We start from the raw sequence: 27,001 nt of genomic DNA, 5'->3' as shown, positions 1-27,001 counted from the left end.
AGATTTGACTACATGGAGTGTAAGAAGTTATAATTATTATCACGGGGGAAAACTTCACCTGTTAAGGTAAAATTTCAGATAAATTTGAAAATTAAGGTGGAAACCGTTAAGATTGGACGTGTTTTGTTAATTACTATGTTTCATTTTGTTTTGTCTGGGGGTGGTGGTAGAGTTGAATGGAATGAATATTCTAGCCCGAAGACTACGAGAATAGAATGGTCAAACGAAGGGAGCTTGCCTCATCTACGTTACTTTCAGTTTCAATGAAATCTGGGGCTGTTCTGATTCTCGATGTTGGAAGCGTACCTTCTTGCAAGCACTGTTTATATTGCTTTCCCTAATCCCTTTTATACCTTTTTGGGTCAAGATTTTGGAGCCCTACTTGCAACTAAAATCTTCTTATAGTCATTCAATTCGTAGAGTTGGGATTATTTGAATGAAAAGCCAAAGTACTATCCGCTCAATGAGGGCTAGAATTAGAACTCAAACAAGAATAAACTATAATAAGGGACGGAGATTGTGGAGTTTTAGAGTGTTTCTCGTGCATACGGTGCGACTTGCACCTTCGTGAACGATCATGTGGAAACATATAATCGCTAAAGTTGCAATCGCTTGTGAAGAGTTGACAGAAGACTGAATAGTTGAATATAATAGAAGATGAAGAAAACTTTTCCACTAACAATGTGAAAATAATTTTGGCATCCTTTGTGAATGCTGACACTGAAAGGAGTATTGGAAGGGATACAAATAGGCACCGTTCATCGTTAGAATATAGCAACGAATTGCTAGTATAACATTAAAGCTAACTACATGGTTGTGTGAAATCGATAACAATAGATAGTTATCCGCCCATTTTCTCCCCTTCCTTCGTAACTCCTGGCAGGACTTTTATAGCAAAATCGCAATTCATGCCATTTGAGGCTAAAAGTTGTCATATAAGCGTATAATTTGTCCGCCTTCTCAATTTTCGATCGTGTTTTCAGCGTGGTATAATGATGTTGGTGGAGAAATGTCGATGTTTTGTGTTTGAGAAAATTCAACTTGAAATGTTCTTTTATATTGGGAGAACACATATGTCGACAATCCTTAATTGTAACTGAAACTTCAAGAAATTTTAGAATACATAATTGTAACTAGCCTTTCCAATTAAGGACATCACCACAGCAAACATAATTGCCTTCCTTCGCGTAGTTATATATACAGGGTTGCTCCATATAAATTGTTACATAGCTACATTCATTATTCATCAAAATATAACGAATAATTTAAACTTAATTTCCAAACTGTTGATCGTTAGCTCTTTAAGTTCGCAAATTCCATAGAGACTGTTCCACTGGCGGCACGGGTCATATCTTCGCCTAATTCATCTTATGCTTCCAAGAAATTTCCTTTCAAAGGGTCGATAGTTAGGAGATGCACAGATCATTGTTCGGAGGATTCCCCCTTATGGAATATTCGATTGGGTTTAAATCTGGTAAATGAAGGCCATTCTTCTTTTTTCACAAACTCATGTAAATTTACTTCGTAACCCTCATGAATAACAGTTGTACAATATAATATAATTCTGAGGCTTGCTGAAGGACCCAACGATGATTTCCTAAGTGTTACTGGTTCTAAGCCAATAAAATAGGTTGCAAAATATCATTGGCGTAACGATACGTAAACCAGAAGTATTTTGCTTGATGTGGCCACCCCAGCCGAAGCCATGAAGCTGATCAGTTTCTGTGTTTTTTGAAACAATTCTTTTTAGTCATCTGCATCTCAAGAGCTGCAATTTTGAACATTATGATTTCGCTCTGTAGTGAATAATTCCTCTCTTAAAAGCAAAATTTTCAAACAAGGATACCTTAGGACTGCTTTATCAACGGATGACTTCTAAGTTTTGGATTTTTTGAGTTTCGAAGATTCAAATTTAAATCATCATTATCATCAACGGCGCAACAACCGGTATCCGGTTTAGGCCTGCCTTAATAAGAAACTCCAGATATCTCAGTTTTGCGCCGAGGTCCACCAGTTCGATATCCCCAAAAGCTGTCTGCCTCGTATTCTTTTTCTACCATAGATTTTCCGGGCTGGATCGTCCTCATCCATACGGATTAGGTGACCCGCCCACCGCAACCTGTTGAATCGGATTTTATCCACAACCAGATGGTCGTGGTATCCCATATAGATTTCGTCGTTATGTAGGTTACGGAATCGTCCATCCTCATGTAGGGAGCCGAAAATTCTTCGGAGGATTCTTCTCTCGAACGTGGCCAAGAGTTCGCAGTTTTTTTTGCTAAAAACCCAAGTCTCCGAGGAATACATAAGGACTGGCAAAATCATAATCATGTACAGTAAGAGCTTTCACCCTATGATGAGACGTTTCGAGCGAAACGGTTTCAGTAAGTTGAAATAGGCTTTGTTGGCAGCCAACAATCGTGCGAGGATTTCATCGTGTCATTATCATGTCTATCTGCCTTCTTCGTCTGTCTGTTACACCCGCAAACGGCTGGGAGCTAATGTTACGAAATTTATAGGACCTTGTGGTGTAGGACATACAGATACAATGAGTGACACTATTTTCCGTTGGGTTTATGGGGGCTTCTTAAACATGGAGGTGGGAGGTGTAAATTTTTTATTCATAGATATGGTGATGCGTCGTATCAAATGAGAGAGTTTGATTAAAATGTGTGCCCCAAAAGTGTAAAAGATCTCGTTCTCAGATCTTCCTATTCATGTGTTAAAATAAAATTAATAATGGAATATTATAGTGTTTTAGAAAATTATCCGACCTCCATCCCTCCTTAAGTTTATTTTAAAAGCATCAAAAGGCAATCTAACTATTATTTACAAAATTATAGAAAGTTAAAGTTTTGTATTTAACGTATGTTTTTATAGTTATTTGTATATCAGTATCAATTACTCGAACCAGACGTACCAGACGTATGTTAACGAAATTTGCGGGTTATGTCCAATGGAAATACACTAGGGAATATTTTAATTTTTTACTATGTATGAAAAGAAAACCGTGCATAGAAAATTCTTCACAGAAGATGAACCTCCCTTTGTACACGAAGCGTCCTGTTTCCGGTATTCCGGCTTTTTTCTTTTGGAGGGTATTTATCCTGCTAATAAAAACGTGTATTTTTGAAGCTGTTCTTTATTATACAGAGTTATAATTGAAAAGTCCATATTCTCACAACTTAAAAACATACTAACAATATATATACCACAATTTACATATATGAGATAAGGGAACACATTTTAACTAAAAAACGATGTATATACTTTTCTTAAAATATGTAAAAATAAATTTAAAGCATTCACGTAAATAGAGGTAGCAATTTATGTGCCGCATCCCTCATTCACTAAATGAAATCTTTTGGGATAGTTCATTAGGTAGAATATAAAAGAAAAGTTATAGTTGAGTACGTGCATTTTGAGGACGTAGAAACCCAGTGAATGAAGTTTCTTTACATTATAAGTCGAAAACATAAGCTCGGTGCTTTGCCTGCGTATATGTATGTTTTAAGTAAGTCAGACAATTCACTTTAACATCATACTGATATTCTATGTACATATGATGTCTTAAGGTGTAGTAAATTCATGCGAAATAGCCAAATTTGATCCATTATAACCTTGTTAATGATAGTAGGACTTCCACCAAACTTTTCAGTATTATAACCTTTGTTTCTATTTATTTTAATGCTTCACAATAATCACCAATATGAAAAAAATTCGAATAATAATAATCGTTTGGTGGTATTGACGACCGCCTTAGAAGTCTGCTGCGAATAGTAAGGCAGATTGTTGGCTGACTCCTCTTAACTTGAAGAATCGATCTTTCAATCCTCTGAATGGGGGTGAAGTCGGACCAAAAGCGAATCGATGAATAGAAGTCGAAGGCAATACACGGTACGTGAATTGAATTTGGCAGTCATTTGTTGATTTACATTTGTCGAACAAATGGATGTGTGATGGGGAGCTCTTTGCTGAGACGGACGGATTCGTATGTGCCATTCGCGACAGCGTAGTCGCCATCCGAGCTTAGAGAAAGCTCATAATGAGAGAGCAGGTGGGGAACGACCAGCGCAGAATGTGTGATTCGGCATTAGAGAATTTGGATTATCTTATTTCTGACTGCACCGCAGTGGCACCGGTGCAATACATGAATAGGCACAATACTGTATGTAAGGTGATTCATTAAAACCTAGTTCTACTTACTTCATGTATTGGGTCCGGCAAGTTCTAACTGATCGCAACATACCACATAACAAGCCTGATGTGCTGTCGCTCCCCGTATATTATTGATATTGCTCTCCCCCATAATAGCAACATTGAATGAAAATATGTAGAGAAGAAGGTGAACTATGAACCGCTGGCTCGGAAAATCAAAGAAATTTTCCGTCCCGAGAAAGTGGTTGTAGTTCCCATAACATTATCAGCTAGAGGTATTGTACGAAAATCCCTCACGGCTTCCCTTGATGCCCTGGGACTCTCACACAGCCTGGTTCAAACCATGCAGAAGTACACCATTCTCTATACGTGCTCAATGTTACGGGGGTTCTCGATGGATTCTCCCACTAACCTACCACCGGCCATCATTATCAGCACCCCTTTATCTTTTAAGTTCCGGATCGTCCGAGCCTAAGTGCACTTAGTGCTTGTATTAGGTAAAATCCGGCGCGTGTTGAGATTGTGACAACTCGGAAAATAACATTTTTCAGCTGAAATGAATTTCATATCATAACGCTTTAAAGAGATCGTCATTCCGATGATATCTGTAACTAGGTTTGTTGAAATTTATATGAAAGACTCACTGCCCTTTTCCGTATGAATCGGGTTAGATTTATGCGTTGTTTCTTGTATCTGCAATTTTTGATCGCCTGACATAAAGAAGACTCCAAAAAATCCGACAATTTAGTGGGTTTATAAGGATATCAGCCCGAAAAGGGACAGATTTTTTTCATAAACAAGGGAAAAACATACTCAATAAAGCAATAAAGTGTACGTAAAGATCAAATCAACAAAAATCAAACCTAGTTTATTTGGTGCTTGAATCTTATTGTGAGTTAACCGCACATTGAGCTAGACTGTCAACAAGCAGATTCTAGTTTTTGCCAAATAACAATGTGTACAATGAAATAACAAATGTTACCATCGGGGACCTCATACAAGAACCGTGGATTGTTGGTGGGGTAGTCAGGGGCTTAAACTTCCAACATGCTGATCTATTGTATGCCAATGGAAGCGATCGACTTCGCACCTCCATGGTAATCTCAAAAGACTTCCAGGCTAATTTGGTTAACGGCCTATGTGATGGCGACACCACATCGGCTAAGCTAACCATAAACATTCATCAGAGCTATCCCATATGCCAAAAGTAGAGACATAGGGGTAATATTAGGATGTGATGTCAATGCTCAATACATATGTTGGGCAAGTTCGAACATTAATGCAAGAGGATCGAGACTAATGGAGTATCTAGTAGGAACCGATTTGCAAATCCTAAATTTGGGTAATGAACTCACTTTCTTCAAAGTGGTCAGGCGAGAGGTCATCGACATCACGGTGGCATCTCCTGACATAGCGGCTCGGATCGGAGGGTGGAGAGTATGAAACGATAGCACACTCTCGGATCACAGACGCATCGATTTCGTAATGGGCATGGATCCACCTCCACCCACTCCATTTCGGAATTCGCGGAAGACAGATTGGGTGATGTATAAATTAGAATTGAGCGTCCGAGTCACGATCCCTGGGAAGCGCATCAAATCCATTACTGGAATTGAGAAGACAACCCAAACGATTACAACTAGCATGAGAGAAGCTTTCGAAGAAAGGTGTCCACTCAAGATACCAGAGAAGGGTAAAACACCATGGTGGAACTCGGATTTGGCAAAACAGAGGAGAACGACAAGGATGCTCCTTAATCGTGCTCTGAAGGGTGAATCAGGCACTAGCTGCAATTGCTATGAAGAGGCACAGAATGGGAAGTACACAGAAAGCGATGAAGAAACGGCAAACCATTTGCTTGAAGTGCACTTCCCAGGCAGCGTCCAAAATCTAATCTCGGGGCCCTCAACCGAGAGACTGGAATCTGGCATGCAAAGTAGTATCACCGGAGTAAAATGGACATTTAACTTGTTCCATAGGTACAAGTCTGCAGGTCTGGATGGCATCATCCCTGCGCTAGTAAGAGAGGGAATGGATATCCTGGGTCTACACATTCGGAATATATATCGTGCATGCCTAGCACACGCTTTTATTCCAATTAAATGGCGTGATGTGAAGGTTTTATTCATTCCCAAGCCAGGAAAATCCACCTACACAGACGCAAAAAGCTTTCGACCGATCAGTCTAACGTCGTTTCTGATAAAAGGACTAGAAAAACTAGTAGATCGGTTCATAGGGGATACACACATTCCTAAGTGGCCACTTCACCATAGGCAGCACGCCTACCAGAAAGGCAAATCCATGGAGACAGCACTCCATACTTAGGAGTGCATTTCGACTTCAAGTTAACGTGGAAGCATCATATCCAGGCACAATATCAGAAATCCTGCAGATTGCTCTGGTGCTGTAGGAATGCGATAGGTAACACCTAGGGACTTTCATCCAAACAGATATACTGGATGTATACATCCTTAATAAAACCCATTTTGATGTACGCATGCATCGTCTAGTAGCGAAAACTGAACTTTGCTAACAGCAGCAAGCTGCTAACGCAGATTCAGAGACTTGGTTGCCTATACTGGAGCAATGAATACTACGCCGACTGCGGCACTTGAAGCTATCCTAAATTTACCCCCAATCACTTGGAGATGAAATCGAAAGTAACCAACGTCGCATATAGGCTCGATACCATTGGGGTGTGAAAAGGCGGCTAATCACACGCTCATGCGTCTATCTGGAAATTCCTTGAGAAACATCCGGTAGCCCCGCTGCCGACCGATCAAATGGTTTCCAGATTCGTCTTTGAAAAGACACATACTGTCGTAATCACCGAAAGAGAAGAATGGTCGACAAGTGGTCATGAGTCTTTTCAGATTACAGACCTAATGTTCTTCACCGACGGGTTAGTCATGGAGGATGGATCGGGCGCAGGGGTGTTCTCGGAGAATCCGATTATCGAACTGGCCCGAGTTCTCGGAAAAATGACGACCATATCGCAGGCGGAGATATATGCCATTTCATTGGCGGCAGAAGAATGTCTACGACAAAAGTGGAGGGGTCGCACCATTCGAATCTGTTCCGACAGTCGGGCGGCATTATCAGCACTAAATGGCAACGACATATCAAGCCAGTTGGTGTGGAGTTGTCATCAGGTGCTGCTGAAACTTAACCGACTGAACGAAACATTCCTGATCTGAGTGCCGGAGCATTCTAACATCGCCGGTAATGAGGAGGCTGACAGACTGGCTCGCCGAGGGAGACAGCACTCCATACTTAGGAGTGCATTTCGACTTCAAGTTAACGTGGAAGCATCATATCCAGGCACAATATCAGAAATCCTGCAGATTGCTCTGGTGCTGTAGGAATGCGATAGGTAACACCTAGGGACTTTCATCCAAACAGATATACTGGATGTATACATCCTTAATAAAACCCATTTTGATGTACGCATGCATCGTCTAGTAGCGAAAACTGAACTTTGCTAACAGCAGCAAGCTGCTAACGCAGATTCAGAGACTTGGTTGCCTATACTGGAGCAATGAATACTACGCCGACTGCGGCACTTGAAGCTATCCTAAATTTACCCCCAATCACTTGGAGATGAAATCGAAAGTAACCAACGTCGCATATAGGCTCGATACCATCGGGGTGTGAAAAGGCGGCTAATCACACGCTCATGCGTCTATCTGGAAATTCCTTGAGAAACATCCGGTAGCCCCGCTGCCGACCGATCAAATGGTTTCCAGATTCGTCTTTGAAAAGACACATACTGTCGTAATCACCGAAAGAGAAGAATGGTCGACAAGTGGTCATGAGTCTTTTCAGATTACAGACCTAATGTTCTTCACCGACGGGTTAGTCATGGAGGATGGATCGGGCGCAGGGGTGTTCTCGGAGAATCCGATTATCGAACTGGCCCGAGTTCTCGGAAAAATGACGACCATATCGCAGGCGGAGATATATGCCATTTCATTGGCGGCAGAAGAATGTCTACGACAAAAGTGGAGGGGTCGCACCATTCGAATCTGTTCCGACAGTCGGGCGGCATTATCAGCACTAAATGGCAACGACATATCAAGCCAGTTGGTGTGGAGTTGTCATCAGGTGCTGCTGAAACTTAACCGACTGAACGAAACATTCCTGATCTGAGTGCCGGAGCATTCTAACATCGCCGGTAATGAGGAGGCTGACAGACTGGCTCGCCGAGGGTCTGGATCCACAATGGATTCACGCAATTTTTTTTCCCTGCAATGAAGAATCTGCACACTCTGCCTCTGCAAAATGTTCTCAGATTCGCTAAACCCTGCGAACACCGTAGGTGGGAAACCATTGAGTAGGCAATTTACGGGGATAGTACAATGGGCCTAAGAATGGCCTGAGTGCAGTAAACTAAACTAACTACCCTCGGAGAGGAAGGAATGCGGTTAATGTAGCTCTTCATTTATTTTCTTATGAAAAACAACCCTCGCGTCGATAACATCAGGCTGTTTTTATGGTAGATAAGAAGTTATCAGCTTAAAATTCAAAGAACAGAGGTGACAGACATTAATTTGTGAAAAGAGAAATCCATTCACTGAGGGCACATCACTCATTTTTTATTGGCAGGCATTGCGATTGAATCCACTACAAATACTACATTCAGCATGGCTTAGGGTTTCAATTTAAATTGTGCATTGTGTAATTATACAGTAGAAACCATACAACACGCAACATCCGCATGTAGCGTCCCGCGTATACCAGATGCCACAATTCCATATGTATGATCCTTACGTTGCAGTGTGACTCTTTGGCAAATTATTCTGCCTGTAATTATTGGCCACAAAGAGTTTTGGAGAATAATCGGGTCAAACTGTGGTGCACATGCTATTTTTTTCGCTTTAATGCAAACCCATCCTTTCTTTGCCTCTTAGTGCAGTTGGGAGGGTGGAAGGATGATGTACTTTGTACCATATATTGCGTTTCATGAGTTCCCCACTTTTTGAACGCACCGCACCATCACCCATTTAAAGCATATGATAAAAAAAAACAGTGACAACGGGCACGATTTCCAGGGATTTTCGCATCAACATCAAGTCCTTCAAGGCCTACCAATTACGGCAGATTGTTTCAACTCCGTTTGCAAGAAAAAGCCACCGCAAAGGAACATCAACGAAATTTTACTGCTTCATGTCAATGTGAGACTCCACATCGCTCATACTGTAGTCGAGTTTCTGGATAGACAGAGCATCAAAACAATATCCCACCCAGCATACAGTCCGCATCTAGCCTCGTGTGATTTTTGGCTGTTCCTCGAAGTAAAATGCCCCTTAAGGGAGCGAAAATAAGACAAATTGGGTGGTGGTAAAACTGTGGAGTGCCAATATAGAGTTTGTAGAAGACGGCCTATTGTATTTCAGCAGTTGCAGGAACAGTGGTGAAAGCGTATAGCAACTGATGGGCGTTACTTCGAAAAGAACATGTTGATTTAGAAGATTAAATAAATATTTTTTTTGCACAGCGTTTTTATCATTACTTTTTGAACAGCCCTCGTACTTAACGCTTCATTATCCCTACTTGAGATATAAAGTTGAGTGGAGCGGTGTTACGCTAAAAGCATATTTATTACTCAGTTGCAGCTGTACGAAGGAATTTTTAAATATTTCTGTATAGTATTGGCCCCATCCGATTCCCAAATAAAGTAGTTTCCTGGAGTTTTAAGATTTCCTACTAGATCGAAACGGTGATACTAACTGACAACTTTTTTATTTTGAGGATGCCTAGAGAACACCGAATGTTTTTTGATTTTTTTTCTTATTGTACTTCCATAAATGTAACTTCCTTAATTTTTTACTTTCCACGCTCACATACCAACAAAGGTTGGCATCTTAATTCCAAAAAGAAAGACGTTCGAAAGAGGATTTGAATAAGTGGATTGTGATTATATCAACGGAAATATTAAATTTGTGGTCGAAGTTTAAGTGTCCAAGTCTACGCCGACAAAAGCGAATATTTCATAAAAGCAAATATGTATTAACAAATTTTTCAAACAATTCGGTTCATTGATTGAATTATGGAGCGTTTCCCAGTTATTATATTTTGATTTATTGATATCAATCAAATAGCGGATAAATGCGATTTAAATGCAAATTATCTGTGCAGTGAAAGTTTTTGTTAATAATTACCAATTTTCGATTTGGGATATTTTAGTAGACAACATGAAGTGGAAATTAAATTTCATGAATTGATTGGTTGTTTGTGTTGACAGGTTACCTTAAGAGGAGCCTTCACTATTGTTCGTTGTGATAGCAATGATTCTTGGTAACAATTACGGAAGGCAAGTACAAGCCTATTCTTCACATTAAGTGGAGATCAATTAAATGATAATCAAAGAGGTTGAATCAAAACCTAAAACTCATTTAAAAAGAGTAAGTAAAAAGCCCCCAGAGCTGAAGGCCGCCCCCAAACTTTGCCTTGTTATCTCATGTAGAACTTTATAACGAACAATGTTGTTTGCAACGTACTATTATATTTACCTCAAAGCGGAGTCTATTAGAAAATCCGGCACTGTGCCCTTCGGAAATGCTTAGAATTATTTTGGCAGGTAATTTCATTCTTACAGCATGGTCTGCGCCACGTGAAGAAAAATGTGCTTCCGGTGCCTGCAATGCTCAAGTTCTCTTTTTTCTTGGGGTTTGCCATTTTATCTTTCTCCATTGTTCGGCGATGTTCATTTGAGTGAAAAGTCTTAGCTATGAGTGTTGCAGTAAATCGAAAAAATAGTCGCAATGGAAGGGGGTTAGGCAGCGGTAGGAAAACGGCGGCATTGGAAGTCTCCAATATATCATATATATATGATATATTCAAAATATTCTAGTGCCCATATAGCTGCATATAATATATTTTATTACAAGCCCATATAGGAGTCTATTATGGATACAGAATTAAAATTACATTTTCTGCCTCTTATCGCCAGATATGCCACCACAGCCAGACACATTCAACGGAAAGCCAATCAAGCCACAATACGTATGTATATTTGGAGTTACTGATTTCCTTTGTGTATTGTATTACTCACAAAAATACATGGCTTAGGCATTTGCCGATAGACGGTCCACAGCGACTTTACTGGCTTCTCGTGCACTGGAGGCGTCTTTGACCTTCTCCTCTCCCAGGCAGATGGTATTGCTTAAACGTTGCTGCCAGGAGGCTTTCCCAATAGGAAGTCTGGCCAGAAATAATCGAGAAACATAAGCTTCTATGCTCGAAACACGGTGGCCTTTGGATGGAGTTCCGAAAGCTGTTGGTGCTCGCGCCAGCTATGTAGCCTCCATTGGTTTTATTGCGGCTGTTACGTACGTAAATTTATGCATATGTGTGGTAGCAGCAAAAGACTTCGGATTTGCTAAATGTGAAAATGCTTTTCTTCATGTGGCTTCTTAGGTAAGTTAATCTCGAATCCAAAGCTACCTTTAATCATCTGGAATTCAAATTCAATTTTCTAGTTGAGATTTCAGCAGAATTTTATTTTGCTTGAATGCTTGAATATTTATTAGAAACACGGAAGCTTGATTTTCTTCGATTGGAGTATTCATGGCTCTGCATTGCAATTAGAAGTAGAGTTTTGTGGATATTTATGAGAACATTGACATGATTTTATCTAAAAGTAGAGCTTTAGGTTGCCATGTTCAGAAAAATGTCCCGCTTGTAATGTGTATGAGGAGGTTTTATCAATAGGGTTTAAGCAAACCAAAATATCTATAAGAAAATAGGATAAATTTGTACATCTTACTTGGTGCTCATACCCATACGCATTACCTAGAATTTCCAAGGACGCCGTGTTATCTGATGAAATTGGAGAGATACACTAAAATAATGCAAAGAGAATTCAACAACCGAATTGTTCAAAGACTCCTATTTCGCCCTCCTTGCGAAGCGCAACGCTGATTGCTCTACTAATAAGCTTAGCTCCATACTAGAAAGGGGAACCTTTTCCTTCCTCGTATATAACCTTTTTATCCCCCCCCCCGCAGGGTGTGGTGGGCAAATAAAACTTACCATGGCGCCGTAACTTTCTAAAGGGGGTAGCCGACGCGATTTCTCACGGGGTTGGGGGGAAAGTGAGCTTGTGTTTTTCCCTCCATATCCTCGTTCCTCCCTGGAAGAATGATATTCCAAATCAAACCGTACCGTTATGGTATGCAAACATTCACACTTGGAGGCACCAAGCGAGAGGGGCATGACTGCCGCATTTATTTAACTCCCCATTCTCCCTTCTTTACCAGGTTGGACTGAAAATTCACCATTTTGCGAAGGCATAACTTTTTAACGGTGGAGGAGGATGACCACCACGAGTTTTCATGAAGGATGAGAAGGGGAACTTTCTCTTCCCTCTCCATTGACTCTTCACTCCCGCAAATGGGGTTGAAGATTCAACCTTTTCCACGTTCTATATATTATATTGAACTTCGGTCAATATTTCCATATGCTCAAAAGAAATAGACAGAATAATAAAAACCTGAGGAACTAAGGTTCGCAACGTCTCTAAGGCCAGTTTAGTGGTATTGATTGCACCAATATAATTGATACTTTGCTCTATCAGCTATGAAAGTTTCAGTGTGTTCAAGGATAGATCCCAACTTTGGACAGTCAGCAACCAATTACACTGTTAAAAACGTGATTCGTCTGTTTCATTTTTGGAACTCTGAGCATCACACACCTTTATGAAAAACTATTTCAACATGCGAATAATGTACTCCAAGCAGATGAATAAAAAGCTAATATAGAGACGATTGTGAATAAACTTTCGAAAAGTTGTCGAACTTTAGACTTCGCCAAAGACGGTCCCGAAGCTGTTTGAGAAAGGAGGGCTGATTAATCACTATAGTCTGCATGAATGTGCACACTTCGCGCTTCGGGAATTAAGGGGAGGGCACTTATTGATAGTATTTGCTATTAATCTATAGCTTCTTGGTCCCACTAAGATAAAGACTACCGTTCGAGATGCTGTCGTAAAAAGCTACTAAAAGGGACACAAATTGGTGGGTTAGCAGTTTGCAAATTTCGAAACTTGTCTGCTAGTGAAACGCCTTGGATAAGGATGAATTTATAAGCCGCAGCCTTTGGCTTTTTAGAACGTGCGTGTAGACCAGGATAACGGTATTGAAGGCGCCCAGAATGCTAGGTTTCCCCAACTTCAACAAGAGTTCTTGCACAATAGTTGAACATTCTGGAGAGCAATGCTCTTCCCCTCCTAGTAGGTTATTATACTCCTAGTAAGTAAGCGTGATACCGGTGCGAATTATAACAATTATTAATACTAACATGTGCGAAACATAGGCAGAAAGTATTACCGGAGATCGACCGTTAGAGTGCAAAGTGGCGTACACCAGCTGTTCCAATCAAAGAAAGCAAAAATGAGTAAGTCGAAAGTGAAAACAATGTTAGACGCTACGGGCGTGGTCCCCCTGGGGTGAACCTTCAATGTAAATCGATTTAAGACCTCCTCAAATAAGGTATTTCATCGGCATATGGGTTAAATACCTGATGACATGTTGATTTAAAAGCAATGTATAGACCACACAAGAAAGAATTCTACAGCTCACCATCCTATGCAAACTCATTTCTCCAGCAAAGCCGACGGGTGACCATGAAGTTACAGAGAATAGTCAAGAAATGTAAGATTATTAAGATAAAGGGGAATACACCTACTTTTAAGATTTTGTGTGGAACAAAAGCTTCTTAAAATCGATTCAACGTTTCTCCGTTTATCACATTCCATTTACCGGGAAACAGATGAACCGATTGTCACGAAATTTGGCGAGAATATGTGGTCTATGTGTTCTTTTACATTAGTACTTTTCGAAATTGATCTTGTTTCTGGTATCGCGATAAACATAGGGGAGTAAGGGCTCAAAATGTGTACCCCAAAAATTGAAACAGGACTCGTTCTCAGAAACTATCATCACATCAAAATACATCCCGTTCCGATATCAGCATAAACAAAGTTAATAATAGTGTATTACCATGTTTGAGAAACTTACCGGAAAACCCATTTAAGTTCATCCCAGAAGTACAAAATACAATAATCGTCATCATCATCAACGGTGCAACGACTGGTATCCGGTCTAGGCCTGCCTCAGTCAGGAACTCCAGACACCCCGGTTTTGCGCCGAGGTCCACCAATTCGATATCCCTAAAAACTGTCTGGCATCCTGACCTACGACATCTTTCCATCTCAGGCAGGGCCCGCCTCGTCTTAGTTTTCTTCAATAGATAGAAACAAAGAAAGATAAGACTTGCCACCAGAACGGCTCGTCGGGCCCCATAATGGCTGCCTTTAGCCTCCAATGCCAACGTTCAAGCATCCCTTTGAACTGCGGATGGTATGCGATTGTCTGCTGTCGTTTGAATCCAAGAAGCTTTCGGAGCCCTGAGAAAAGAGTGGATTCGAATTGCATTCCCTGGTGTGCGATTATTACGGCGGGATAACTAAAGCCCAGAATATGTTGGTACCCCCTTAACAGACATACACGTTTATATTTTAGCGACTTTCGAAATTTTGACTCATTTTTAGATGGATAGTTTTGTTGAGCAAAGAGTTTGTTTGAATTTTTATGTTGCTAACGAAATTCCGGGTGTTGCCGCATTGAAAATATTGTAAAATGCCGATACGAATGGTATAAAGTTGCCATACATTAGTAAACGATTTGCCTTATTTCGGTAACCCATCCACGTCAAATACTGACGTATAGTTTGACAATGAAATTTGATTTCGATAATAAATTCGAGTGTGACGGTGACATATGACTTAAACCAACAACTTATTACTTGATACATTGACGATTTCCTCACAGAAGGCAGAGCGGGCCTAGGCACAGAGATCATTAATCCAAGGAAAACGTATTTCAAACGCCATAGAGAGGTTTGCCTACTTTGACCCAAAAGGAACTAGAAGAGGCGAAATATTGAGATCTTAACGGACAGGAACTTAGGTCCAACCAGGTGAGGCGGTGTCTTAAATTGAATGTGGTGGGCTTATATAATGAGGTCTGGATACTCTGGCGTCCATGCCATATTGGCAGGGATAGAGGCAAACACTGCCTGCTGATTCTATGGGGACAGTGATGACACTTCCAAACATATTCTAAGACAATGTCCTTCCTGTCGGTTTTAAGTATTGATGGACATACTGTAGTTAAAAGGTATCGTATCAATCGTGTGTGAAATAATTTTTGTCACAACAAGATTATTTTTGCTTTAATGGCCAATAACAACAAAGCGGTAAAAATTTTTGCAATTCTTCTTTTTTATTATGGTTCTACTAACAGTTCTCAGTCGCTTTGCAAAGGGAGAGGTATCAATTTCATTATACAAATATAGAAAAAAATCTACAAAAACACTTTAAAATAATTGTTACAATCTCCCAACATGCATTATTGCATTCAAATCTAACAGTAAATGAAAAAAAAAAATATGATGGAGCGTAATTTAGAGCCCCAAATAGTAATAACTTCCATAATTCCAAGAAATGAACCCAAAATTATTTTATTAATATCGACGAAAATCCCTTTAGTGACACCAGAATGATTACAACGAACTTAAAACACGATTGTGGATTAGAGGTTTCACATGTGACAGAGCGAAAAGTTATTTGTCAAGGATTGCTAGAAAGAAGCCACTGTTTTCTGCACAACAGATTTTAAGAAGACTTTGACTTGCTTTACTTAATATCGCACTTTCAAAAACATATTGAGATGATGTGGTTTTTCTGATGATGAAACCAAAATAATGTTGTCTTGTCACTATGGTCCACATGGGGATGTACAGCATGTAAAGGTGATTGTAAAATGAGAATTTTTCAGGAAAATATAGATAAAGTTTCATATCTGGATATTTTGAAGGCAAATCTTTAAGGAAGCGTCTTAAAATTCACGTTTGGTGATGCAAAAAACGGCAACAAATTAAGAATTAAATGTTACCAAGACAACGGTTGGAAGCAACAATCCCTTTTGTGCATAACTTTGTTGCTGTATAACTGTACCAAAGGTATCGATACTCCGGCCCAGTGTCTAATTCTAAGTAAACAAACGTTGCCCATCTAAATTGATCTAACGCATCCTCACGCATTTCCACTTTACTCCCTGCACAAAAGCATACATATAGGTATTTAAAGTAAATACCACTGGTACTAACGTTCACACATGTCTATCCTATTGGACGGGACTCGCAAACTTGACCACATAGATATGCACATAAATGTCTATCTCGCGTAATTCATGCTGATGAACAAATTCCCATGGACGTCCTGAATGGCACACATGAATCCCTCCGTCTCAGCAAAGGGCTACCTATCACACAACCATCTGTTCGACAAATGCAAATTGACAAATAGCTGCCAAAGACAATTCACGTATTTTCCTTGCATTGCCTTCGACTTGCAATCATCAATCCGCTCTTGGTCCGACTTTACCCCACTGAGGATTGAAGGATCGATCCTTCAAGTTAAGTGGAGTCAGTCCACAGTCTGCTTTACAAACAGTCGCATGTAAGGGACACGCCTGCTCTTTGCTGTAAAAATAAGCGTGCAGTGAGTCGACTTGGCGATGATGTTGAGTCGCCTCGTCAACCACGCCCCTACCTTCTATGTCACGGAGCAGTTTCACCCGCTCCACAGCAGAGTTTGGATGATTCATTCGGAATTTGGACATAGTAGTCCATATCCCCCGCTGGACGTTTTCCAGATCGGTCTTCGTCCACGGCGATATTCCGAATGCATAAGCCAGTGAAGGGATGGCGTATACATTCAATGCGCTGATTTTATTCTTACTAGAGAGATGCGATTTCAGCACCAGCTTCATATGTCGCAGGAATTCGGACAGTATAGCATCCTTTAAATCATCAACCCACCATCATGGGTTCCTTGAAGAATTCCTAGGTTCTTGTAGAAGCCTATCTCGATCGTAGCTTGGATGTGGAGAACACCAATGCTATGTGTTCTATGCGGCTCGTGATGACCTTTGCGGATGGCTTGAATTCGACACTTGTCTAATCCAAATTCCATCTGAATATCACGGCTGAACATTTCTACTATTCGCAACAGACTTCTAAGATGGTCGTCAGTATCAGCATACAACTTGATGTCATCTAAGTACATCAAGTGTGTTAAGTGTGCTTCAATGACTGTCGCCAAAAACTTTATTAGTTTCGGATCAATGCGATATAGATGTAGGACATCGATTAGCCAGGTATGTGGGACGCTGTCGAAAGCCTTGGCATAATCGATTTAGCAACTAAAGAGGTTTCTTTGGGCTCTAGTTGCTTGTCCTACAACTGCTTTTTGCAACCTCTTTCCCCAACTCGGCAACCCTTCTGCTCCGCGGACCGAATGTTGTTGACCCCGAGGTACACACTAACCCTTCCACTAATGATGGACTTTATGAGTTTTTAGAGGGTTGGTAAGCAACTAATCGGTCTTGTGCCTGTGGGGTCCTGCACCGTGTCCTTCTTAGGGATAAGGTAGATACTCTCCGCAGTGAGGAAGGGTGTAAATTCTTCCGACCGATTCATGACCTGGTTTATGCTGTATGCCAACCGACCTGGTGAACTTTTTGTACCAGAAGTTCTGCACTCGATCCAGACTTGGGCCTCTTCAGTTCTCCGCATGCTGGGCGGGTAACCTCAAAGTCCACCCCAAAACTCTTTCGCCTCCGTCACCGAAAACTGCATTGTCTGGACGCTCCGTTGGGATTCGTTGAGTGATCTGAAAAAACTCCGCTGGTTGGTCGGGTACATTGCATTTTGGGCTCGTCTGGAATGACTTTCGCTATATCGTCGTAATCGACTGCACACAACAGTTTCTTCTTTAGTGTGTCCAGAATTTCAATTACGGGTGATTCACTGGGGATGGCATAGTTCTTGTAAACCCTCTGCACTTTATTTTTCATCCGTCTGCTGGCATTGCCAGAGCTGATTTTAATCAGCCTAGCAATGTCCTGCCTTAGTGAATCCCGCCGACGTTCCACACACATTTTCCATTATTTATTATTATTATGCTATTATTTAATAAACTGTAAGGGGTACAATTGTTCTTAAGGACGCAGTGCAACTTTTCTTGATACTACGATTATTAGACAGCCTAAGGTAATCAGTGTTGTGTTTCCACAGAATAGGTTTTCAGGGAAATCCAGTAATAAATCATATGAACCCAAGTAAAAAAACAGGTTAACATCTTTGACATCGCTTCTTGGTAAAATTCTTACTCATAATCATAATTCCATATACTGTACGCTCACAAAAGGAGTTTTGATCAAATCCATGATTCAGCAGAACCGAAAAAAACCAGTTGAAATTCTTTCCTCAAGCGAATTTCTAGACCTGAAAATTGGCAAACATTCACCCAATTTCCTGTTTTATTTGACCATAATGGAAAAAACAGTTACTACTGAACGTCATGGTCAAATTTGATGGCAATCACGTTAATTTTTGTGCCATTTTACATGAAAATGAAATTTAATTGGGACCAGGGAGAAGACAGTGGCTTTGACTGCTTCAAGATGCCAATGGACGAGATGGTCCGTTCCACTTAGCCAAATAATACTAGTGCAGCGGACGTGCTGCACGAACACGGAATACTTGTGGCATTGTTTGGGAGATTGGGATATAAGCACGCGTGAACATATACCAAAGAGCTTTATATGGAACGATGAATAGCGCAAGAGCCCGCTATCTGTGTTCACATTTGTGTCCCAAAAAGTAATTCTATCTGTGACGGTAATTTGTACTTTTTGCTAGTTTTCTCATAATTTTGGTTGAAGAAGCAAACGCGGTCAAAATGCCTTTAGGTTTTTCGCGCTAGCGAAACAAGTTCGATACTAGCGTGTAAGAAACGGTCTCCATCAACCTCGGGCGAACTTTGTTAGTGTTCGTTTTCAAGCTTACTAAGATGGAAACTTTATTTTGGAGCAGCATGTGAGGTACATACGTATGTATATAAGGTGCGTCGTATGGCTTGCAGATTCAAGATAACTTTAGTGGAACCACTTAGGTCTTAACATAGTATGCATGGAGGGGGGGGGGGGGGGGGGTCTTAAGATACTATGCATACATGGTTAAAGCAAGAAAACCTTACGATCGCTCTATTTTGCTCGGAAAACTGGAAAGCTGTAACGCAGTAGAGTCATTTACTGAAAATGTTGGAATTGAGGCTTAGCTACAGTTTACGAGCTTCGGTTGCTACTAATTGTGAACTCTGAAGTTACGCGTGCTGATTAAGCAAGCCGTAAAAGCAACTTTCAATATTTGGAGTTGTTACTTAGTTCAAAATTTAGTTAGGTACGCGTACGATTTTATGCTTTCTATCGTTTTTTTCCTGGTATTCTACTAAATGATTAGTTCCATGTTCTTTTCGGAGGGTCGATTTATTTCGGAGGATTCACGGTACACGCTGGAGACTACATGTGCCGAAGCAGAATTTTGAAGGGTAATAGTCGAATTGTTTTGTAGTATTCAAGGTCTAACGAGGTTGTTGCACATGGAATGTTGAATCGAAGCATGTGGAGGAAATTTCTGCGAACAAACCAACCGCAATTGGCTAGCAAACAACTTCGTAAAAAGTGTCATCCGTTCTTTGTAGAGTCCTATGTTAATTTACTTCTTTACATACTACTTTCGACTTCGAATGCTTTAAATATTTGGTTACTGCAGCTTATAGACGGGCTATTGCCATCGCTTTGGGCTCCTCGCGGATGCTGTAAATTTTTTGGCTAGTGAACCATAGGGAGCCAAGTTTTGCTTTTGAAAATATACAGTTTTAATATAATTTACTGACGAAAAGTGAGTTTGTGACTGGCCCTTTATAGAGAGAAGTTTGAAATCTGTGTGAATTGGCAGCGAATTTCTTTCTTTTATAATTATCAGCTCCGCAGAATAGGTGGAACTCTTGAAACAAGCCTTACGTTTTTGTAAGACTACTGGAAAATACACCGCAGAGTATGTGAGTTATGGAGATTCTTAAAGGGGCAAACCAGATTACTCTCACCTAAAGTTCCTCACAGAAGGAGACAGAAAACCTTTCATACCGGGAGTATCCAGCTTCCTTCCTTTTCACTAATTTTGAAAAAGAAGTCGGAACTGGACGCTTGAGATATAAAGAATTTGTGTTCATCTTATCTGAGGAACCTTCTATGTACGTTTTTTCGAAGATAACTCCAAATTCAAAATGTTTTTTCATATGTTTCCAAACTTTCAAATATATGTATATACATATTGAAGACATAAATATTATGTTCGTCCTAAGAAAACATTGTCTATTAACGTATACTGATGTATATATATATATGTATGTATACGCACACACCTATTTAAATTGACAGCACCCATTTGAATATTTCGATTCCATTTTCATTACTGCGTCAAAGTATACAGTTAAATAAAGCTGATACTAACGTGGATATATATCAATCTGGATGGGATACCACCTGTAAAAAATGTTTGTAACTGGTCGGTTTTAATCGCAGGGTGGAGATCTCATCGGACACTGAAGATGCTTGCACCTAGATGATCTCATCCAATGCAATTGTTGAAGAGCAAGTTGCTACTGAAATTAGTGCTGCCCACCAGTAGATGACGTGTGATGTGAGTCACTTTATCTTATGATGGCGTGGAATATAGAACTTTGTTAGTAATAGTTGGTTTGCATTCAAACTTTCCAAGACTACGTCCTATATTATCACTTGTACTGATGCCAAGTTTCATTCTAGAAAGAACTAAAAGGGGGTTTTCAGGTCAACTTCTAAAATCTAGTAATATGCTACTATTAACTTTATTTGAGCAGATATCGGAATGGGATTTTGGGGCCTATCTTTTGTATAGATGTATCACTGATTTTTTCAGATTGTTTGTTTGTGAACGGAACCTGTTTTACTTTTCGAGTATGCATCTTGAGTCCTCATTCTCTTGGGTTTCACCCAATATCAAAAATAAGATCAATTTCAAAAAGTACTAATTAAGCGCTTTCATTTGATATCCCACATGACTATGTTTGTTGAAAAAAAAACATTTACACCTCCCTTTCGTATATATGGGGAGCCTCCGTTAATCCCAACGCAAAATGATGTTACTTACTGCATATAAAAGGACACATAGACCACATGTTTTCATCGAATTTTGTGACAATTGATTCAGCCTTTCCGAGTAAATTGAGTCTGACAGACAGACAGAGAGATATGCCGACGAACAGATAGACATTGAATCGCAGCGCTAGCACAGAACAACCTCAATTTAATTTTGGTGTTGAGATAACTGAATCTATTTGACTCTCTTTCCAAATCCAGAGCCATTTGGTTAAGGTAGTTGATCTGGTGAGAGAGCAAGCAGATGTTATCAGTGAAGTCGAGGTGTTTAAGGAAAGATATCGTCGTCCGTTTAATTTCTCCACGCCCTCTGGACAAGGCAGTATGAAGAGCAACACGGAGGATACGGAGCCTGCCTGCTCTTTGTGCGTCAAGCTTTCGTTATGTTCTTTGAAGCGTTCCAGGATTATTTAAGCTATTATCTTTACGACGGCATGGAGCACGCAGATGCCCATCCAGTAGTCACACTCAAAGCAGGACCCTTTCTCTGCGGTCTTCACGATCATCCTCTTCTTCCACTCTTTGGGATAGATCTCGGATTCCCAAGATTTCCGTACAAGAGGAAGTAGCAAATCTGCAGCAAATCCAAGTGCCGCGACAAATAACTCTGCGGAGGCATCGTCAACCCTAGCGTCTTCATGCCGTTTGAGTGCTCACTCTCCTGCTTGGAAGAACAGTCTGTATCCTCATGTTATGGTGGCTAGCCACAAGAGGAGGAATCTCACCGGATCTGACGGACGGTTAAGAACCGTGGTGAAGTGTTCTTTCCACTTGTTTAGTTGTTCATTATCGATGAGAAGCCGGCCGGCGGCGTTCTTCAAAATACCATCGAAAGATTTGCCCCCATATGCAAACTCTTTCGTGATGCGCTATACATTCCTGAAATCATTTCGATTTACGACATCTTCGCTTCCTTCACCAGCACAATAGCAAATTCTCTCTTGTCACGGCATACCCTACGTTGAATGTTCAGGGATATCGCTCAGTATTGAAGTTCGAGCGTGTCACGCCTGCTCCCACGATTCCGCAGTTAGTTAAATCTTATGACGCCCCTTCAGGACTGGCCGACGACTTGTGAAGTAATCTTTCTTAATTAATTTGATTAAATCATGCATTTCATAATGTGCAATTACCCTAATGTTCGGCACAGATTGCACATTATTGAATACATTCGCGCGAATTAATCTTGACAGAGCAGAACGATTTGCCGCATCCGGAGGCGCATGTGTGTGTTGCCGCAACATGAATTGACAGAGTTCAAGGCAATGTAGCGGGAGGCGAAGCGGTGCTGGGTTGAGGAGAGGTCAGAGGCCTGGAGAGTGATAACAGGAATTGAAACGATTGTTATTTAAAAAAAATCGAATTTGTGACGAGGAGAGTGATAACAGGAATTGAAGCGATTGAGTCGAATTCGTGACGAGGATAATGATAACAGGAATTGAAGCGATTGAGTCGAATTCGTGACGAGGAGAGTGATAACAGGAATTGAAGCGATTGAGTCGAATTCGTGACGAGGAGAGTGATAACAGGAATTGAAGCGATTGGTTAGTGATTTACTTTTCCCCAAAATAGATTATGTTGGAATGTTTCAATTGGGTGATTGCTTTAAAAACTCGAATTCGTGACGAGGAGGTGGTTTAGTGAAAGAAATTGAAGAGGGTTGTCAAGGGACGTGAACAGTGCGAACCCTTTGTCGTCTCCGTTCCAGACAAAACAAACCTCCGGGACTACCTCGGAAACTAGCCGTGTTGCGGTTTAGATTAATATTGACACTAGAAAATTATAACATTCGTGGAAATAAATTGTTATAACAGAAAACAGCGGAAGAAAGGCGAAGAGGCGGCTACGATTGATGTAAAATTTTCGGGGAGGCTTGCCCGCGACAAACCATTCATCTAGCCGGATTCGGTAGTGTGTTTTCGCAGCCCGATCGAGAAAATCCACGCGTACAGCATTTGAAGTCCCGAAGAGGTTTTTTTTTTATTATAAAAAAAAGAGAAAAATATAAACAATTGTAAATTTTGTTTAGGAATTCCTAATGTGCTTCATTTCTTCCCACCACAGAAGCAGCTACCACGCCGAGCTCGGAGTGTTTAATAGCAAAAGTAAGCCTAAAGTTTTTTTGTCAAATTTCTTTTTTTTGTTGATTTTTAATTTGATTTAATTTTGTTTTTTCTATATTTGAGTTTTTTGAATAAATACATTATGAATTCTAACTAAGTCTTAAGTGATTTGAGGACTTCCTCCCTCTTTTCCTCCTTGATCCCGCAAAACCTGTTCAGGGACATCCTCGAAAAGACAAACTGGCCTGAGGATGTCAAGGAAGGGTGGGAACTTCAGGGGCCGCGCCTCATTCAAGATCTGAGGCGGAAGAGGCAATAATCGGGACTGTGATCCGTCGTGAATCTTCCCCTCGGTTTCGGAGACTTACGGCTCCACGCGTGCGGTCGACCCATTTTTTTTATTTTCCAATTTTAGCTCGCGTTCTGGTCGTTATTCGTTAGGCCGTCGCGAATTCCCTTGTATTGTCTACTTTGGAATCTGGTGCGACCCACACATCGGAAGAGACACGTTGATTTTGTAGTAACGAAACGTGAGAGATCAAAGCGCTCCTTCTAGACTACATCGGAAGTCTCCATTGGTGTGTAGCATTGTACAATTGTGATGCTCACTTAAGCCGTATGGATGAGGATGATCCAGGCTGGAAAGTCTATAAGGGCAATATCTATGGTAGAGAAAGAAGACGAGGCTGACCCTGCTAAGATGGAGTTATGGCGTAGGTCACGATGCCAGACACCTTTAAAGGATATCGAATTGGTGGACCTCGGCGCAAGACCGCGATGTCTAGTTATCAAGATAGGCCTAGACCGGATACCAGTAGTTGCGTCGTTGATGATGATGATGATGAATAGAGTTTCAAAATTTACACATTGCTAGTCCAAAAACTTCTATCTCCTCATTATTGAAACACAAAGCAACTTATACACCCATCTCCAGAAAAAGGTGTTTTTCTGCTGCCACACTAGAGGGCGCTGTGATCATCTTAAGGAAAAAATGTAAATGGCATTGTAACGTCCAGACTTAACCACTGTCAGCAAACTAGGATTATTAAAAAATATTGAAAGGTAAATTTTTGGTGTCTTGTTAAATTTTTTTTGGGGTTTTTTCAACGCTTTTTTAATGAATAAAAAAAACTACTGAATGGATCGCAATTATCCTAATTTGCGAACCGTAGAAATATGTTCTAAATAAGTCCTGAAAATTCCGAAGAATTTCGTTGTATAGGTTTTGGGCTATGGTAGCAGCCAATTTTCAACGTGCGGTTTCGAGAAAAATGCATTTAAAAAGTAAAATGTGATTTTTAGCCATAAAATCTTAACTGATCGTTAATCTGCTATACTAAGTCCATAAACCTGAGGTTTCTTGTAGAAAAACATGTACAGCCTTGGCTTCAACTCTTGTCCTTTTAGCGAAGGCATTCCAACGTCATTCGGGTCAATAAATAGGTATTCCTTATTTTGTAAATGTGCAGCATACTTGAATTCATCAGAAAATTACCAAATTTTATAGGCCATGATGGAAAGTATCATACTGGAAAGTTTAATGAAAATCCTACTATTATTACCAAAGTTGTAGTGGGTTGGAACTGCCCCTTTCACAATAATTGACTGTTCCGAAAAATAGACATTACGGCGTGTGCATAAGTAGGAAGCGTCGTGTATCTAAATATGCTTACATAAAAAAGCGACGAGTTTTTAGTTCCCCACAAGCTACTACATCAAAGGCTTTAGAAAATCACTTTTGAATTAAAAATATGTAAATCCTGCAACCTATGTATTGTATACACACTACATATATTCTGGATTCAGACAAACAAATAGTTCTGCTTATTTCTCTTTGATGCAAAAAAATTTCAATGGATGTTATAATGCAATATAAACCGAAGGATAAGATCGTATTTTCAAAAATGGCTAATCAAATAAAGGTTCCCCTTTATCCCCACAGGAGATATTTTACTTTTCCCTAGGTTATTAATTTCGCCTTTTTGTTACGCTGTTGACATCTACGGAAGTAAACATATGACGGTAAAAAACCATCGACAGCATGAATGGACATACTTTCGCTCTCACATTAGCCATATAAATAATGTAAAGTATATTCAGGTGAAAGGGCTCGTGGACATATTCATTACATGAATCATATACGCGAGCGGTGTTGAATGTCAGAGCGGCCACTCTACTTTCAATCCACTCGGGTGAACAGATCCGAATATAAAATTACCAAATACGTACAAACAGACCATCGTTTCTGAGCACGTGCTATCACCCCCGTTCTGTAGATTCCTAATTTCTTGTTGGTTGCATTTTAAACCATTGCGGGGTATACCATGCTTGCCCTAAGTGCCATATGCCGCTAGTGGGGTAGGCCATTTGGCGGAATACACGGCACTTTCCAGCACTAATTTCTGAAAATCACCCTCGTATATTGTGTGTAAGGCGGACAGCGTACTGCACGGTTGTGATAAAAATGTCTGAACTAATTGCATCGATAAGTGTCTTCTCACCAGACACTGAGCGGTTGCTAAGACTGTCTACAGATAGTTGGTGCCAGACCTAATTGAAAGCTACATTTGTTGGGTGCCAACAAATCGATGTCGGCCGATAAGAGAGCCATAATAGTTTCATTGCCGTTACCAAATTGATAGTGGACGATGATATGGGCTACAGTCAGGGATAAGGTGGATGTCCGATTGATTTCATTGCATCAATCAACTGATAATGTGCTTGTTTACGTTGCTATCGAAATCACTTGCGCTTTTTATGTTTTACCTTTTGTAAACAATTTTGAGTTATGTAGACCCATTATGACTTCGATCTAGGTTAGTTGAATTTTCTGTCATAAAATTGAGGTAATTCAAACACTCAAACATTGTTGATATTACTGAGCTTTGGTTTTACAACATTAAAAACTAAGAAGACAGCAAATGCCGTATATGCAATTTCTCTAAGTGCAGTCGTTACTCGAGCATTGGAGGCGAACATTAACGGAACTGAGTGAGCCTTTCCGCAACTTAGTAATTAGGTTTCTCCTAACATTTTATAGCGAAAGCGTATGTTACTTGGAAACAGATAGTTGCGGATCAGAATATGAGTACAAGTTGAATACGAATTGTACGGATTGAAACCCGGAATTATCTATGAAAGAGACACTCATAGACGATATCAGCATATTTGATGATGGTATTAGGGTATTTTCATATTGCTGAGATTAACTTCGCTATTTTATCATAAGGTATGAAGATGTCAAGCGGCTCCACCCCATCAAGTTTTTCTTAAAGAAGAGTTTTCTCCAACATTTTTGTTCCAGGGATCTTTTAAAAGTATATGAGAGCAAGGTCTAATCGAGTTTTTTTCGTGAAAACTAAGTGAGGTGCATGGAATGCGGCTCACATTTTCCGCACTATTAGTGCTACAATGTCTCTCTCTGGTATGTATGTATAGCTTAGACTAAGTTACAAAGTGCACTAATAATGTCAAGGTCGTTAATCTATGCAGATTTTTTACGGACGATTAAATCAGCGAGAGATGCACACATATTCTTAGATACCCCACAACACAGAAATAGCAGCTACCGTTCCTAAAAATATTGCGACCATTGGATAAAGTCTCACAAAAACGAAACCAATCCGAAAGTTCTATTCATTTCTGTCTTCATGCATATGTATACACTCTTAA

General features: G+C 40.3%; 1 protein-coding gene across 3 annotated transcripts in view; it reads right to left on the bottom strand.

Moving 5' to 3' along the window:
- LOC119651153 overlaps positions 1–27,001 on the bottom strand; it is a 414,598-nt gene that overhangs the window by 44,190 nt on the left and 343,407 nt on the right. The window lies entirely within an intron of this gene.

Source organism: Hermetia illucens, chromosome 3 (assembly GCF_905115235.1).
Source record: "Hermetia illucens chromosome 3, iHerIll2.2.curated.20191125, whole genome shotgun sequence".
Taxonomy (NCBI): Eukaryota; Metazoa; Arthropoda; class Insecta; order Diptera; family Stratiomyidae; genus Hermetia; species Hermetia illucens.
This window is presented reverse-complemented; position numbering and strand designations above follow the sequence as displayed.